The sequence below is a fragment of the Prionailurus bengalensis genome, chromosome B3, assembly GCF_016509475.1.
Source record: "Prionailurus bengalensis isolate Pbe53 chromosome B3, Fcat_Pben_1.1_paternal_pri, whole genome shotgun sequence".
NCBI classification, from domain to species: Eukaryota; Metazoa; Chordata; class Mammalia; order Carnivora; family Felidae; genus Prionailurus; species Prionailurus bengalensis.
Genome location: NC_057355.1, coordinates 10,042,847 through 10,061,413, shown reverse-complemented (window position 1 = coordinate 10,061,413; position 18,567 = coordinate 10,042,847). Strand labels below are relative to the sequence as shown.

At 44.9% G+C, this 18,567-nt stretch overlaps 1 protein-coding gene across 22 annotated transcripts in view; it reads left to right on the top strand.

Moving 5' to 3' along the window:
• Positions 1-18,567, top strand: part of AKAP13 (A-kinase anchoring protein 13) — a 335,560-nt gene that overhangs the window by 148,620 nt on the left and 168,373 nt on the right. The gene's annotated exons all lie outside the window — the stretch shown is intronic.

The window sequence follows — 18,567 nt, the reverse complement described above, 5'->3', positions numbered from 1 at the left end:
GTTTGAATTTAATTTCTATGAGTAAAATCAAGAGCCGTGGTCTCTTCATCTGACGAGCAGGAAAAAGCAACTGAGTTGTCCTGGAAACATTGAGGAGGAAATCCTGCGTGTCTGGACGTTCTGTTGTTAGGCATTCTCTTTAGAGAGCCCTTTGAAGGAGGGTTGTTAGAACATTTGAAGAACTTTTTCTTGTATAAATAGAGACAGAAATGCATGACGGCAGCCAACCTTTCCCATTGGAAGCTGGTCTTGTTTAATACATCACTTTTATCATTCTGTGGTCATCACCTCTTTTTGGCCACACAATCTGAACAAGAAGAAACCCCGTTGGGATTTATGTTCTTTGGTAATCGAGGGATCCTTGTAAGTTAAGTGGGTATTCCCAAATTCTCTGATACTGTGCTCATGTTAGGCTTACTGTAGTTGCTTTTATTTTTCATCATTTGTAGCTTTTTGGAGGGAGGAGGACTGGAAGGGTCAAGGAGAGATTTCAGAACGTAGTGTTACTTACTGTTAGATCAACAGGTTTTCCATTTGTTTTCCGTTTGTTTGTATGTTTGTTTGTTTACTTTACCTGCCCAGTTGGTAACTTTTCCAGTCAAGCCAGACAGAAGGTTCTTTTCAGATACTTTCTAATGGGTGCCTCAGATACCATGACCGTAGGAGGGGCGTCATCTCAAGTGAGCTCTGGATACCTGAGCTGCGCTGGGACCGGATTCCAGGGAGGGATCTGTTCCCGTTCCATCGTACTTTCCATCTGGCCAGTGATTAGATTGCTTCTGCTGTTTGCCTCACGGCCTCAGGAAGAGAAGCCTGGCTCCAGGAGTTGAAACAATGAACTCTGTATAACTTGTAGTGGAGCCGGAATGCAGTTCCTCTAAATGTGGTCGTGTCGCTCCGAGGGCTTGTAGGGAAGTGGGGCTGGTTAGGGATGGCTGTCCAGATGGGGAAATAAAGTGATCGCAGCAGCTTTATTATACGCTGGGCTGGGCGAGGCTGTCACAAGACCTATTGCAGCAGGGCTTTAAGGAAATGGGAGTGTGTGTTCTGGGAGAAGATTTTTTGGCTTGCTTTATAGCACTAGCTCTGTTCCATGTGCAGAAGCCACTTACCTCCTTTTGAAGGGAAAGCCAACTGGGAAAGTTTTCAAATACAGGACCGCAGTAGGAGATTAAAATTAGCAATTAAAAAATGGCAAGGAGGGGCGCCTGGGTGGCGCAGTCGGTTAAGCGTCCGACTTCAGCCAGGTCACGATCTCGCGGTCAGGGAGTTCGAGCCCCGCGTCAGGCTCTGGGCTGATGGCTCAGAGCCTGGAGCCTGTTTCCGATTCTGTGTCTCCCTCTCTCTCTGCCCCTCCCCCGTTCATGCTCTGTCTCTCTCTGTCCCAAAAATAAATAAACGTTGAAAAAAAAATGGCAAGGAGGTGATTTTTACTAAATCTCTGAATCTTACTTGACGTTAGTAGACTTTGCTAGAATTTCGACCCTAGAGTCAGGATGAATCATTGTTCATGGATGAGGAGGAAACTGAGATCTGGAGAGGCAGTGACTAGATCAGGGTGACAAGGTGGCTGGGCCAAAACTAGAAGCCAGATCTCCTAAGAAGCCATCCGACATCCCTGCCACTCCTAGGATTCTGAACAGGGGGCCCAAGAATAGGCTTCTCTAGGTCCACAGCCTTTGAAATTATAGGCAACACTTTGTGCACGTGTGTTTCTGAGCGAGGAGTTTGTGAGACTCAGAGGTTTGTGAAAAGCTACGAATTGTTCCACTGCATGATAATACTTCACTAAAATTTTTAGACTTGGATGTTCCTACGCACCCCCGGCCCCCGCCTTTTTGAAGTTTATTTATTTATCTTGAGAGAGAGAGCGTGCGCATGTGTGTGTGCACACAAGTGGGAGAAAGGGAGAGAGAAAATCCCAAGCAGGCTCCACACTGTTAAGCACAGAGCCTGACACGGAGCTCGAACCCACATGTGAGATCATGACCCAAGCCAAAACCAAGAGGCAGATGCTTATTAATTTACTGAGCCACCCAGGTGCCCCAGCCCCTCCTCTTTTTAAATTAAATTTTTCCATAGAGACCTGTTTCTTTTTAGTCTCTGTTTTCAGTTAATCTGAAATTGAGGGGCGCCTGGGTGGCTCAGTCAGTTAAGCATCTGACCTTGGCTCAGGTCATGATTTCACAGTTTGTGAGTTCGAGCCCCTCGTCAGGGCTTGCTGCTGTCAGCACAGAGCCCGCTTTGGCTCCTCTGTCCCCCTCTCTTTCTTTCTACCCCTCCCCCAGCTGTCACGTATGCGCTCTCTCTCTCAAAAAATTTAAAAATTTTTAAAAAATAATATGAAATCGAGGGAGGGGTACATACATTTTACACTTAACAAAATAACTATTTGCATGCCAGTCTTAACTGAAAATTCAAGTTTATTTAACTCTTTTTATATGTCTCCCAAAATAAATTTTTTGTTTTCATTCCTTGCTGCTTACCCTGGTTTTTTTGCGGGGTGGTGGGGGTGGGTGGGTAGGAGGACATTGTGTCGATGAGGGTCCAAGTTCTTTTTGTGTTTATGTGTCCGAGGCTTATTTTGATAATCCATTTTGATAAACAGATTTACTTTTGTGTGAAAATCGATTCTGTTGTGCTTGGAAGTAGAGAGATTATCTAAATAAGACCCATGTCTGTAGAGAACTCTTGAAATTGATACTGAATCCCGGCAGATAGTGGTGACTCTTGGGACATTTTTGGTAGTTTCCCTTTTCTATAATCCATCATTGTTAACTTTCACCAAGTTCAGTGACAGGGAAGGGAGAGGTTTGGTGGATTTACTGCTCTTTTATTTTCGCTTATATTTTGATCTGACATGATGAGTACGGGTGTGTTTTTGATCTGAAAGTTCGCTTTAAACAAAATGTTACCAGCCTTGCCTGAGAAGAACCCTCACCTCGGCCTGCCGTGGCTGTTAGGTTGATGCAAAGTTGTCTCCCCCATTTTGGGCAGAAGTTAGCTGAGCGCCCCACCCCAGGTGCCCTGATTCATGATGATGGGTAGAAGAGGGAGACAAGCCAAGCATTGAGGCTCTTCGTGTAGCTAGAGCTGTGAGGTGACGGTGTCGGATGGGTATTGCATTGGAGTCCTCCAGAAAGAATGGGAGGGCCGGGTGCTATCGGACACATCATACACAACACAGAAGCGTCTGGAGACCTGGATTGATCTCGGGGGAGGGAAAGGGCGGAGACCAGGAGGCGGCTCCCGGTGGTGGCCAAGCGTGCAGACTTTGGAGTCCAACCTGAGTTTGCATTTTGGCTCTGCCATTTGTAGCTGTGTTTCTTTGGGCACAGTAAGGAACTTTCCTCTCTGAGCCTCAGTTTCTACATCCACTTAAAAAGAGACAAGGATAATAATTTCTATCTCTTGGAAGTAAAGCCAAGCGCCTGGCATATGCTGTGTGAGGAATCCGGGTTTGTCACACAGATTATGGTTACTGCTTGGAGCAAATACAGGGGCTGTGAATACTTTACTTTGGCTTTAAGAGAAGACAGTATGGTTTAGTGGAGTCGCTGAGGAACGAAGAGCTTAATTAAAAACGAAGCTTCCCGGGGCGCCTGGGTGGCTCAGTCGGTTGAGCGTCCGACTTCGGCTCAGGTCATGATCTCACGGTCCGTGGGTTCAAGCCCCGCGTCGGGCTCTGTGCTGACAGCTCAGAGCCTGGAGCCTGTTTCAGATTCTGTGTCTCCTTCTCTCTGTGACCCTCCCCCATTCACGCTCTGTCTCTCTCTGTCTCAAAAATAAATAAACGTTAAAAAAAAAAAATTAAAAAAAAAACCAAAAAACGAAGCTTCCCCACTTAGTAGCCTGGGTGACTTGAAAGAAAGTGGTTAGTCACCTATCCGTGCTGAGTTTCTCATCCCTCAGATAATACTTATTGGTCTGTGTCACCAGCTTTGTGCAGATACTGTGTTAGACCCTGAGGTGCTCTGTGTGAAAGCTTTGTACACAGTCACATAATCAGTAAAGCGATAGCTGACTCATCAGTGAGACTCTGATTCCAGTCGATTGGTCTACCTACAGTATCTTTTTTTGCGATACTTATTGGAGTTCCCTGTGAATTGAAGTTGGCAGATAGGTGGGCAGAATTTGTATGGAGGCAGGCTGGCCTTGAACCCAGGGTCTGCCTCTGTGAAGCTGGATGATCTTGGGTGATCCGCTTACCCTCCTGAAGGGCCAGTGTGCGTTGCCGTGAGGAAGAAATGAAGGAATGCATGAAGAGTGTGACACAGTGACTGAAAGAATGTTATTGCCCTTTCCTTGGTTTTCCATTACTTCTAGACTCGTATCAGTTTTTCATAACGTTAAGAAGTTTCTGTCAAAGTCTGGAGGGTAATTCCGGGCATCATTTGGTTGTTCCTGCTTGATTAGATTTGAAGTTATTCTCTCGTGTAATAGATAGCACTTGTTTTAAAAACAAAAAAAAATTAGTTTGGTCCTCTGCCCGATGCTGTGATGTGATGCCTCTGGGTGACAGAACAGGGAGCCCCAGATGGACGTGGGATCGTTTCCATTGTTGCCACCCTTCCAGGAAGATGACTCCTGTGGAGAATTTAAACTCTGGAGCATTGACATGAAAGTGTTGAAATGCTTCATTTGCCCTGAGAGCGAGCTTCAGAGTTTCAAACTGTTGTGTTCTGTATCAGTTTAACAAATCTCTTTATTGACTGCCTGCAGTGTGCTAGAAAGCATGGTTGGTACATTATGGCTGATATTTCACTTCCACCTTATGAAAACCTTCTGAAATAGGCCTTATTTGTGTTGTATGGACGAAATACAAAGGCTCAGAGAAGGACAGTAACTAACCCAAGGCTTTCTAGAAGGTGGTGGAGCTCCTTCACACACACGTGTGCAATTCCAAGGCCCATAATCTTCTCTCTACAAAATTTTGACGGGAGGAAAGAGACTCAGGAAGAGGCCACAGGGATATGGGATGATTAACACTTAATGAGGAGAGGGTTATAAGCTTTCTGTTTAGTCCTGACCTCTGCTTTCCACTTCTGTTACCCATTACGTGGTGTTAAAAGTCTTGTTGACACCCCAGCTGTCTTTTTACATTGGTTCTCACGGGACCCTAATGAGTGGATAGGTTAGGTGTTACTACCCCGATTTTGTAACTAAGGAAACTGAGGCCATAGAGGTGAAGTGAGTTGCCCAAAGTCACAAGGCTACAGAGTTTCAGAACCAGGCTCAAGCTCAAAATCCAAGGACCTGTCTAGGTAGAGATGACACCCGTGTGTTTGCAGAGCGTAGACCCACCCTGGCCAACACTGGGCACTAGGCTGTGGTTTGTTACTGTAGGGCGATATCGGCCCCTCTCAGAGAGTTCGGGTCTGTAGATTCTCACGTCCTTCTCTTGGCACATGTACACTTGAAACCTGGGTTCAGAGTCAACTGGTAGAGTAAGTACTCAAGCGTAGATATTGCACAATGGAACTCAGTGCTGTTGAGCAAGATGTTCTGTTAACATAGCGATTGCCTTTTTAGGGTCCTCTTTGAGTACTTGGCAAGTGGGTCCTCCATAGCCCATCTGGCACAAACCAAGTTTGGAGCCTTTGCTTTTGCTTAGGAGGGGAAGGAGCGAAACAAGCATACAAACGTACCTTTGAAATAGTAGCCAGAGAGGAGGAGGGTTTTTGTTTTTGTTTTGTTTTGTTTTGAATTTTACATTTCTCTGGCTCAAGTCCCATCCACCTGTCCATCCTTAGATTTGTCCGTCCATCCACCCATCCTCCTTTCTCACTGTGTGATCTGGGTCTCTGTGTCCTGGTGAAGAAGGCTGTAGAACTGAGAGGAATCTGGGAGGAGGGGAGGGCGCACGCGTTAACGAGTACCTGCTATGTTAGTGCTTCAGTGTGTCCTCATTTAGAACCTTTCCGCTGAGGTCTGAGGTGCAGGTTCATACAGCTGGTGTTCTTCCGCAGGTGGGAAAACACACAGGCCAGCTAGCTTGCCCAAGGCCATCTAGTCAGTCAGTGGTTGTTGTGCACAAGCCTGTCCTTGGGATGTGTTTACACTTTATTGATAGAATTTTGAGCGGAAGCATGTTTCATAATATTGTCGGTCTTTTAACCAACCTAATTTGATTACGATGATTCACCAATCTGGTGTTCAATGACTTTTTTTCTTTGTTGGTAAATTTTCAACTGGAACATTTTAAGAATTTTGACATTACCTAGGTTTTTTTTTTTTTCTGTTAAAGCCATTCAAATAGTAATCTCAGGATTGTTGCCCTGTGCAGCAGCATGCTAGAAAATTGCAAAATGCACTTGTTCTTTTTTTTTTTTGAAGTTCATTTATTTAGAGATTGTACATGTGCACGAGTGGGGGAGGGGCAGAGAGCAAGAGAGGGGGCGTTGCAGAGAGGGAGGAGAGAGAATCCCAAGCAGACTTCACACTGTCCTCTGTCCCATTGGGCTCGGTGGAGCCCAATGTGGGGCTTGAGCTCAGGAACTTTGACATCATGACCTGAGCCCAAATCAGGAGTTGGACGCTTAACTGACTGAGCCACCCAGGCGCCCCGCAAAGTGCACTTTCTGAGCATTATGTATTTATAAAACAATAGCCCCAGCTGTCGTTTATTGTATTTGTGCTAGGCACTTTGCATAAATGTTTGTATATCTTATTCTCTCTCCAGCCCTTTGGGGGCGGGCATAGTCTCCTCACTTCAGAAAGGAATTGCCACAGCCGCTAAGTAATGGACCAGGAATTGGTTACAAACCGCACTTGAACTTTTACACTGCCTTGGACTTCCTAAGAAGATGGATTGGTGTTGCAAGTTGGTTGGAATAGCAGAGCCGTCCCACATGTCTTGGGTTTTCTTCCATGCACTTCTTGCTGTGTGTGTGTGCGAATGGGCCCAGGTTGTGTGTGTTTCTGATGCCACGTGACCTCAGGCCTACGAGCCTCTCTTCAGAGGCCTGTGGAGTAGTCACATCACTTGACTGACGCCTGGTAGCAGATTCTCTGTGGCAACAGCACGTGATTTGGAAAACATTTCTGACTTTACAGTGAGCCTGGAGTGTGGGACTTGATGGGCGTATGTGAGACAAGGAAGGCTAGGTTGGCACCCTCCACCCTCTAGAACACAGACCTTTTGTAACCGTTACACATTATTTTTACTTGGTCGGTTTTGGAGCTTCCTTAAGGGCACGCCTAAAGAAAGAATGACTTGAAAATGTTACCTGCATGTATTATTAACAGAAATAAAAATTATTCTTAAGGAAAAACACTAAGCGTGTAGAATAAACCTTTTGGCCAAAATCAGTATTTGGCCAAAGCTGAATATCTATGCCTGTGAATGAAGTTCTGTGAAACGAGTTAAGCATGATACGGTATAAAATACAATGTATTCTGTCCATTTTCTAACATTGAATAGTTCTGTTTTACAAGTTTGAGTTTACAGTGGAAGAACAGTGATTCTCTGTCTCAGCATTAGCAACTGCTAGATTGCTCTCGATTCATTGAATACTCACTTTGGGGTGCCTGGGTGGGGCTCAGTCAAGTAAGCGTCTGACTTCAGCTCAGGTCATGATCTCACTAGGCTAGTGAGTTCAAGCCTCGTGTCGGGCTCTGTGCTGATAGGTCGGAGCCTGGAGCCTGCTTTGGATTCTGTGTCTCCCTCTGTCTCTGCCCCTCCCCTGCTGGCACGCATGCTCGCTTGCTCTCTCTCTTAAAAATAAATAAGTGTTAAAAAAAATTACTTTCTACCAGTGCATCAATAATATCTCTAACTAGTTGGGCTATAGAAAATTGTAATTCAGGAAAGTTTTCCAGGAACAGGTTTTCTAGAAGGAATTCTATACTTGGGTTCTTGGTTTTACGAACCTGACAAATGCTTCAGCTGCTGAAATTGGTTACCATTGTCAAACCATCATTTGACAAAGTTTTGTTCAAATGTTTAGTGTCCCTAGACACTTAAAACTAGAAGGAGCTGCACTGAAGTATTCTTATTTAAAGTCTGTTGTTCATGCGGTGCCTGGGTGGCTCAGTCAGTTAAGGGTCCTACTTCCTCTCCGGTTATAATCTCACGGTTTGTGGGTTCGAGCCCCGTGTCAGGCTCTGTGCTGACAGCTTTGAGTCTGGAGCCTGCTTGGAATTCTGTGTCTCCTTCTCTCTCTGTCCCTCCCCTGCTCACACTCTGTCTCTCTCAAAAAAATAAACAAACATTAAAAAATTAAAATCTGTTGTTTTGACATTTGATTAGTGAAAACAAAATGTGTTTGTGGTACCTCATTCTTTCCACATTTCTGCACATACTTCTGTCTGAATTCAGGACGACACATCTTAGCTGTAATACATGAATTTGGCCATTTGTCCGTCTTGTAAAATCTGAAGGTGGCCTTCAGAGTCTTGGTAAAATTTGGAGTATTGTTCTCCTGCTTTAAATTCTTTTCTAATCAGACGTGAATAATTTACAAATCGAATTTCTCCTTGAAAGAAATGTGGCCTAAATGGAATAAGATACGTGCAGGTTTCAAGTTATTCTGTGTAGTGTTTACTTAATGTTAAAAGATCATTAACAAAAATTTAATCAAAATTTTTATATAATTTGATATCTATAATTCTTCTGTCATTTAAAATTTCATTTATTTTTTTTTTTTAGAGAGGGAGAAGGGCACACGCAAGCAGGGGAAAGGGGCATGGGGTGGGAGTGGGGAGAGAATTGTAAGCAGGCTCCATGATCAGGATGGAGCCCAACATGGGACTCGATCTCATGACCCTGGGTCATGACCTGAGCTGAAACCAAGAGTTGGACACTCAGCCGACTGAGCCACCCAGGCACTGCTATCATTGATGTTTTAATGAACATTTGTTGTCTCTAGAAAGGTAAAATGTTCTTCCTGAAGGTACCAAGCCAGTGCATATTCTTAATGGTCATATTAACTGTCTACTTACTTTTCTTCTAATTTAACCGTTTGAAAACTCTTGTTTTTGCACACAGCATTACATGCTTTCACACTTACTAAGTGTAGCATTTTACTCTTTTTTTTTTTTTAACGTTTTATTTATTTTTGAGACAGAGACAGAGCATGAATGGGGGAGGGGCAGAGAGAGAGGGAGACACAGAATCGGAAGCAGGCTCCAGGCTCTGAGCCATCAGCCCAGAGACCGACGTGGGGCTCGAACTCATGGACCGCGAGATTGTGACCTGAGCCGAAGTCGGATGCTTAACCGACTGAGCCACCCAGGCGCCCCAACATTTTACTCTTAAGAAGTACACATTTCTGCTTTGACTGGCCAATAGAATTTATGCATAAAAAGCATGTAAGGAGATTTGCACTTTGAACTACGCAGAAAATGCTCATGCAAGTACTCCTTATTTTAACAGCATTCCTTGTGTTGGTGCTGTTGCTTCGCTAGTATGATGGTGACCTCTGTAGTCACGTGATCATCGAGCACATACCTGTTCGGTTGGCATCCAATTAGCCTTCATGATGGCATAGCCGAACGTGGGTGCATCCCGATTGCTTATCGCCTAGGAGCCTTGGTTTCCTCATCTGTACAATGGGAAACGATACCTCCTAGGACTCCTGAGGATAAAATGAGAATGTGCTTGTGAAGTTCATAGAAACTCAGGATGTCCCTCTGTTGGGAGAGCTAGGAAAAAAGATTTGCTGGAACTAAGACGACCACTCAGCTTTATAGAAATAGGACCTCTCTGCAGCACCATCCAGTCTCTGACATATTTTTTTCCTGGCCAGCCTCCCCCACAACAGTAACACTCCCTTGGTACCACCGGGAAGAAGAGTGCCATCTTCCTCTTGGATTTTTGGGAGTAAGTAGTGGTAGGGTGACGTAGGTGTAGTTTTACTTGTCTGACAGCCCACAAGAAGGGTTCTGTGCCTTTTATTTATTTTCTAATACACACCTGAAAAACTGCCTTCTTTTTTGTTCCTTGGAAATACACCAGCCCTATAGTATCCGATGTACTCACCATGTATTGGGCGCTTTGGGAGAGCCAGACACTGTGCTAACACTTTATATAGTCATGTTCGTATTTGATCTCGGCAAACCCAGTATTCCCACTTTTGCAGACGAGGACATTGAGCCACAGAGAAATTTCTGCAACTGACCCAAGAGCATACAGGTGGCAGTGTCAGAGCAAAGGATCGAAGCAAGTCCGTCTGGTTCCCGCATGTTCCAACCATTACCTTAGAAAAGTGTTACTTTTAGTTATCTGACAGCACAGAATTGATGAAAAATTGCTGATACACTATCGTTACCCAGATAATGTGCCCTCTTTCCTCTGCATCATTCCCATATGAGTTCAGGGCAGGGTTGCAGTACAACATCAAAAAAAAAAAAAAAAGAGGAAGGAGAGAAAAGCCGAGTATCGTGTGCATGGATGCATAACTAGTCTGGCAGTGAGTTCCTCACCAGCACCTAAGATAGTCGCCTCTTGTGCATCGGGATCCCCCCTCCACTCCCCTCTCCCTTTGTGACATTTCGCCTCTCCCGCTGCACGTTAGCACAGCTGGGGTCGATTTTGTAGGAGTCCGTGGGGCTTGGCACTGTGAGGGCGAGGTGGCTTCATGGCAGGTGTTGCAGTAGCTCTGAAACAAGGAACTGGACTCCGCAGTTCCTGTCAGAAGTAGACTCAGCAGAACACACTGTTGGGAGGGCTGCTCTGCCCTGCCCTGCCCTGCCCTGCCCTGCCAGCTGCAGTGCGGAGCCGGGGCCCAGGTAGCATGGGCCTGCGATATTCGTGGTGCCTGGGCAGCCGTCCGTGAGTATCCGCTTCCACACTGCGGCATCGTTGGTCTTCAGTGTGGATTCTCTGACATTTGATCTGGCTCTCGCTGATCTCAAGAAGACGCCTCTTTGAACTTCCCCCCCTGAATGACTAGCGTTGTTAGTACCAGGAAAATGGTTTTTGCCTGCGCTTGGTTTCGACAGGATTTTACATGTATGTTAGCATCAACCCCAACCTTGTGCTTGGGCCGCATCATGCTGGACCAGGTGAGGGGGCAAAGGCTGGCTGGCTGTGGTTGATCGGTGCGTAGCGGCGGGAATGCTGGAATTAGCTGAAATACTGTCTGTGCGTGTTGAGTTTTGTTGTTGCGCTTGCAGAAACCTGGAATTTGGGGGCCAGCCGTGGATGCTCAATTTGGATTCTATCATCCCATCTCTGAGGAATGGCTTCTTGATTTATGGGTTTCTGCAGTTGTCAACTTGCTGTGGATCCTATAAGATTTATAACAAAATGTAATATGCTTTGATGAGCTTCTGATAAATATAACAGGCTTAACAGTTTCTGTAATTTGAACGTGGTCATAGTTTGACACTTAGAAGGTCCGTATCCCTGTGCACAGTGGCAGGAGGTGCAGAGTTTTGGAATTAGGTCTGGGTGCAGATTCTGGCCTTTTTACTCATTGGCTGTGGACTTGACACATTGCTGCTTCAGCCTGTGTTCTCATGTGACGTGTGGAGATACACTGACCCCTGCCTCAAAGTTGTTCCAAGGATTAAAGGTAAATAATACTGATCTGGTATCAAACTAATAGTTAATGTTACTAGTTTCCTTCTTTTGTGTTTTCATCTTTGCTTTCTTCCTTCTCACATTTTCTCATCCAACTCAGAGTAAATCCCAGTTGGTGCCATGGTCCACAAAGCCCCATGAGATCTGAACCCCGTACAACTCTGAGACCTCATTCCCATTGCTTTCTCTGCACGGGCCAGCTGGTTGCTGCCTCGGGCTCCTTGGCGCTCGGCTGTCCCCTCTGCCTTTTACATGTTGTCCCAGCAACTCTATATGCTGGCTCTTTCATAGGATTCACATCTGTTGTCCTGTGTCTCCTCATTCTGGTCCTCCTCCGCTCACTCTCTGTCTCAAAAATGAATACACAGTAAAAAAGAGTCACTCTCTTTCGCCCCCCCCCCCTCAGATAAGAGAGAGTGTGAGCGGGGGAGGGGCAGAGAGAGAGGAAGACATAGAACCCAAAGCAGGCTCTAGGCTCTGAGCTGTCAGCACAGAGCCTGACGTGGGGCTTGAACCCATGAACTGTGAGATCATGACCTGAGCCGAAGTGGGATGCTTCACCAACTGAGCCACCCAGGCGTCCCTGGATGCTTTTAATTTTATAAAAATAATAATAATAAACACCAGTTAGGATTGAACTTTTAAAATACTCTTGAATATTGTGGAGTTAGTGTTCCGCTTTGCCCAGGCCTTTGGGGAGTATACCTCGGGAGAAAGGGACACTCGCTCAGTGCATCTGTAACTGGTTCCACATTCCGTGTCCCCGTCTGTGCCGTGACTTTTCTCTCTCTGGCTTGTCTGACTCGCCAGGGTCTGTAGATGGTGGGAATATAAAACGTGGTTCCTGGCAGTCTGCAGGGATCTCTCTTGTAACCCACTGCGTTCAGGGTGAGAGGCAGGCCTGTCTCAGAGCTGATTGGCCCGTTCTTTGTCGCCCACTAGTCTGTGATGAGTTCAAGTATGGAGTGGAGAGAGTGTATTTAAGAACTTTTATGGTAATTTGACAGAGTCATTTTATATCTATTGAATCTAATAAGAGCTCTGAGCTTCAGTTTTGCATCTTGTAAATTTCACTTTTTTTTCTAGTAATTCATTTTTAGAATTTTTGCTTCTGTAACAAATTGGAATTTTTTTTTTTTTAAATCTGGTCCTTGTTAGTTTGAGAAGCTGTCCTTCAACCCATCTAACAACTTACTGCACAGTGCTGTGCACAGGGAGAGCAGATAGACGTATGTTTCTGCACAGTGTTCAGCACATTAGAGAACAGAGACCTGAAAAAAGTCACATCTAGTCTGTGAAAGAAACCTTGTCTGTTTATTTTGACACATGTTATTTGTCTAACTGCTTCCAAATAAGATTAATCCATTTCAACAATGAATTACGAAAAATGCTGAATCAGGGCAATGCATCATATAAAAATACACAAGCTCATTGGAAGCTTACTGGACTTGTTAAGTATTAGTTCTTTTCTTAAACGTTAATGAAAGTAACCTTATATAAAGTTAAGGGAACTTCATGTCTGAAGAGTCCTGCCCAGACTAATGAGTAAGAATGTTTTCTCTTTTTCCTGAGCTGGAAAAAACTAGTTTACACAGTGATGATTTCATTGTGATTCAAGTTACCCATGTTTATAAGTAGAACAACTCACTTTGTCTATAGAATTATGGCAACTTTGCCATTGGAAGCTTGTTAATTAGCTGGTTTTAATGGTCACGCTTACACTAGAGTTACAGATTCATGTTTGGGTCTTAATCTTTCGGTTATATTGAGTTTCAAATGCTTTTCAAAAAGAAGACTGGAAGAAATAGACTGCTTTCCTTGCCCTCTGTTGTGATTAGATTATTTAAATGGGTAAACATCTAGGGTTCCTGTTTGATTTTGTTCTGTCTGTTTGCTTCATGAGAAAGCTAAAGAAACTGAACATTTTAAAGATGTATTCTCTCTCTCCGAGTGGTTGGATACTGGACTTTTCTTCCTGGTCTGTTTTTTATCATCAGTTTCAAATTATTTTGTCCAGTTCTGTTATTCTTCCCAAGTTTCAGATTATTTTGTAAGCATTTCTCTTTTCCCAGCCCGGAATTTGGTTTTAGTCACAGTGATAACGGTCTCCCTCTCGAGAGAATCCTCACGTGCCTGTGTGTCTCTTTTCACTAAGTACACTTTGTATGAGGAGGCTAGTAAGTAGTTATGAAGCCAGTAACTGTCATGGAATAGACAAAGAATCCTGTGTTCTGCGAGAGAGCAACCCAGCTTTATAGAAATAGAAATCCAAGTAATCCTTTTTTTTTTTATTAAAAAAAAAATTTTTTTTTTAGTTATTTATTTATTTATTTTTGAGAGAGAGGGAAACAGAGGATCTGCAGTGGGCTCCGTGCTGTCAGCAGAGAGTCTGATTCGGAGCTTGAACTCAGGACCTATGAGATGGCCTCAGCCAAAGTTAGACACTCAACCGGCTGAGCCACCCAGGGGCCTCACAAGTAATACTTAAATAGCAATCTCTTTGTCATCTCTTAGGAGGTGACCTCAGTCATCTGGGGAGGGAGAGGGTAGAAAAAAGAGAAAGTGCATTGCTGAGTGAGTTGGGATTGGTCAGTCTGGGTTTCTTAGATGAGGATCCATTTGAAGTGCCTGGTGTTGGTCTGGGGATGAATTTAGTATTCCTGTGTCAGAGTCCAGACTCAGGCTTATTTCTCTGTGTTCCCTTGCCTTAGCTCTCAGGGACACCTCCACTATGCGGCCTCTGTCCTCGGACTTAGGCCAGAAGCAAGAATGGTAATGAAGAGGGAGTTAGCATTTATTTTTTTTTAACAGTTAAGTTAGACATAATATTATTCATAATGCCACCACCAATAAGACAGATTTATTTCATTATCAGATATTACCTCCCACATTGCATTGTTGTTTTAAACAATTGGAGTGGATTTTCTGTTTTGTGTTCTGGTATTTTTACTTTTTCCTACTCTTATCTATTTCTGTGGTCTTTATAATTATTTTCGGGGCCCTTTGAAATACTGTCTTGAGTATTTAACCCATTTACCTAGTGTTGAATGCTAGTTTTAACGTTTAAAAAATCCGAAGCTAAGTAATGCGGCAAAGAACCTCATTTTTACCTATTAATTCTTCTGTTAACTTATTTCTATAAGGTAAATGACGAGGAATGCTATAATTAAGTCAAAGGATACAATACTTACAGCTTCAGTGTTTATCTCAGTCTTGCCAGCCTTAACTTACTCTTTTTAAAATGAACTTGCATCTGTAGGTTACTTTAATGTGGTATTTTGCAGCTTTGGCTGTACATCAGGATTCTAATTATACATTAGAATCTCCTGGAGAGCTTTAAAAAATACTGACGCCTGAGGGCCACCTCTAGAGATTTCTGTTTAATTGGTGTTAAGCGTGATCTGGAAATCAGGATTTTAAAAAAGCTCCTCCAGGTAACTGTAAGATGCAGTTGAGATTAAGAACTTTGCCTTAGTGGGAAAATTAGACTTCACATTACACCTGAAAATTAATTCCTGAGAGTTATTTGAATCAGGTTGGTGCCTTAAATATGATTAAATAAGGGGTATCAACAACTAAGTTTGACCACATCAGTAAATATTTAGATGTCCGTCTAGTAGAAATTTGACGTAACTTTGGGGGCGCCTGGGTGGCTCGGTTGGTTAAGCGTCCAACTTTGGCTCAGGTCATGATTACACGGTTTGTGGGTTCGAGCCCCATGTTGTGCTCTGGGCTGACAGTTCAGAGCCTGGAGCCTGCTTCGGATTCTGTGTCTTCCTTGCTCTCTGCCCCTCCCCCTGCTCACACCCTTTCTCTCTGTCTCTCAAAATTGAATAAACGTTAAAAAAATTTTTTTAATTAGAAGAAAACTTTGACTTAACTTTAATTGTTACTTATTCTGTGAATGTTGGTATGTTAGATACTTTTGCAAATGTAATTAGCAACATGGTAAGATATTAAAAATTATTTTTTTAAGATCCTGGAAGCAGTGCAGTAATGTGAGACTAGAAAATGCAGAACATCGGCTGTTGGAGGATCAAGGTGTTCCAGAAGTCATGGAGCCCTGGAGTTAGAACCCAAGTAGCCTGTCTGAATGTAGAGAGAAAAATGACCATGGAAGCCGTGGGCCATGAATCTCATGCCCCTAACACGTGTACACCCCCAAAACGTAACCCTCCAAAGAGGGTATGCATTTTCTAGTGCGAAACAGGTGTGTTTCACGGGTCTGCATTTTCTAGTGCGAAACAGGCAGCAGAGGCGGTTTTGTGTGGTAGTTAGAACACCAGCCCTGGGTCTGGCCCTGTGACTCGCTAGCTGTGAGGCAGGTCATTGAATTTCTCACACCTTCGGTTTCCTCATCTGCAAATTGGGGTGATAGCTTCCTTCACAGCATAGTTGGAAGAATAAATGAGGCGATGTGATGTAAATAAAACTCATAGTTCAGTGTTTCGTACGTTGTTAAACCGCTAACAAACGCAGCTGTAAAAGGAAGTGACTAGGGCGTGTACCCCTCCTTTGTGGAAGGAAATAGAAACTATTATTAACTAATGTAATACTAAGTGTATCTCTGATCCTTAGAACAACTCTGTAAGAAAGCTGATATTATTGTCACTTTTTTGTAAACAGATGAAAAGCTTTGGCTCCGAGAAGCTTAAATAATCTGTCTTGGACCAGACAATGATAAAAAGGGGTTTCTAAATTTTTTTTTAATGTTTATTTATTTTTGAGACAGAGCGAGAGACAGAGTACAAGTAGGGGAGAGGCAGAGAGAGAGAGGCAGACACAGAATCCGAAGCAGACTCTAGGGGCTGAGCTATCAGCCAGAGCGTGAAGCGGGGCTCGAACTCACGAACGGTGAGATCGTGACCTGAGCCGAAGTCTGACACTTAACTGGCCGAACCACCCAGGCGCCCCAGGGGGGTTGTAGTCCGACCTTAGCGCCCTGCTTTTTCATATGCTCCTGTGATCTCGCCTCCAGGGAAACCTAAATTCAATGTAATTAGATGAATTTGTGGTGATTGGTTATGGCAAGCAGAACAGTTTTTCCCCTTAGGGAATGGTAGGTGCCAGTTAGTATCAGTTTTGTGACAAATGTGGTGAACAATTTAGTGTGTCCTTTTTAAAAAGGAGATTGAGAGGCTCGGTTGTCAGAGTTGACATGTCTTTCATCTGAGAGGAATGTGCTCGCTTCGAAGATCGCTGGGCGGCGAGCCCCTGGGCCGGACCGTTCCCTGCACCTTGCATGCTGCTCGCCGGGCACCCGAGCTGCGTGTGCTGTTGAGTAACTCGGCAGAACTTTCTACCACCGGAGGAATGCCCGTGTGGTGGACGGCACTGGGCCCGGAATGGATGTTCTTTTGATTTGTCGAAGACCTTCTTCCCCTCCAGGTCTCTCCTCTGCCTTCCAGTGACCCTCCGTGTGTCCTGCTGTGGCATCTGGCGAGGGCTTCCCGTCAAGAGCGACCCCTTGCACGAGAGCGGCGCGGCATCAGATCGCGGGAGGGCACAGGCTCTGGGTCTGTCCACCCGGGTTTCGCATCCGTTCCTCCAGCCTTTGTAGGGAGTGCTGCGTCAGGAGAGCACCACCTGTGTGCCAGGCACTATTAGAGAGTTTGCTTCCTGCCCCCTTTTGCTGCTGCAGCCCCAGTGCGGAAGGCCCGTTAGGGGCTTCTTCCAGAGTGTGGCGCTCGCTCAGAGAGGCCAGGTCTGTCGCCCAGGCTCTCCCTTCTCCAAGTGGCAGCGTGTGTCGCTGGAAGCCAGGTGTATCGAACTGCTGACGGACGTGGTGTGGCTCGCGCGAGCGAGCTGGTATTTCTAAGTCTCCACATCCTCTCCTCTGAACTGGGAGTAGCGCTTCGTGGAAGGATTCACACGAGGATTAAACAGTATATGCACCTGCCCATTTCTCAGTAGATACCCAAATAATATTCATTTCCTCCCTGCCTTAACTAAGAATTGCTGCCCCTGCCTTTTTGTAGGTTAATGTTTTAAATCACCCTCTTATTTTGAAAACTCTTGAACCATAGAAAAGATGGCAAGAGCGGAACAATGAGCTCCTGTATGCTCTTCACCTAAACGCACATTTGTGATGCTTGCTTTATCGGTGGGTGTACTTGTATATATATGATCTTGCTGAACTCTTGAGAATGAGTTGCAGACCGGTCCCACTATTCCTAAGTGTTTCAGCATATTTTTTTTTATTTTTATTTTTTTATATTTATTTATTTTTGAGAAACAGACATAGCGTGAGTGGGGGGAGGGGCAGAGAGAGAAGGAGACACAGAATCCGAAGCAGGATCCAGGATCCAAGCTGTCAGCACAGAGACTGACACGGTGCTCGAACCCAAAAACCAGAAGATCATGACCTGAGCCGAAGTCAGACGCCCAACCGACTGAGCCACCCAGGTGCCCACATCATATTCTTATCACAGTGCACTTATCATTAATAGAACATTAATACGATCTCGTATGGGCTTTAGGTTCCCTTTTCGCCAGCTGTCCAGTAGTATCCTCATAGCAGTGGTCTCCCCCTGACTTTGGACATGCGCTGGGGCTAGTTCCTTGCCAAGTTCACCTTCTAAGCCATTTCTGCCGCTACATGGGCTTTACCGGAGTTGCTTCTTTAGGGGATCTCGCCCTTCACAGAGAGCGAGTTCTCCATGATCTCAAACCGTTGGTAAGCATCGTGAGCAAAACAGAGGAATATTGGTACCCCGCCCTGGAGTGAAATCCGCGCATCTGTTTGAGTACCTGCAGTGTGTCAAGAGAGTGAGCAGGGTAGCAAGGCCCCGCCAGCCAGGAGCAGTGTGGTCCCTGTCCTCGGTCGGATGACAGATGAGTAAAGAGAGCATGGCGGTGCAGTGCCCCGGGGCTTTCGGTGCCTGGTGAGAGACTGCCCTGAGGGGTCGTACTAGAAACTCAGGGTGAAATGCGGGGTGCCTGGGAGTGGCTGGGAGCTGTATAAATTGCCTCATGAGAGGATGATTGAAACTTTCAAGGTCACCGTGGTGTTGGCCTCTCTGTCTTGAAGGCTGTTCTGG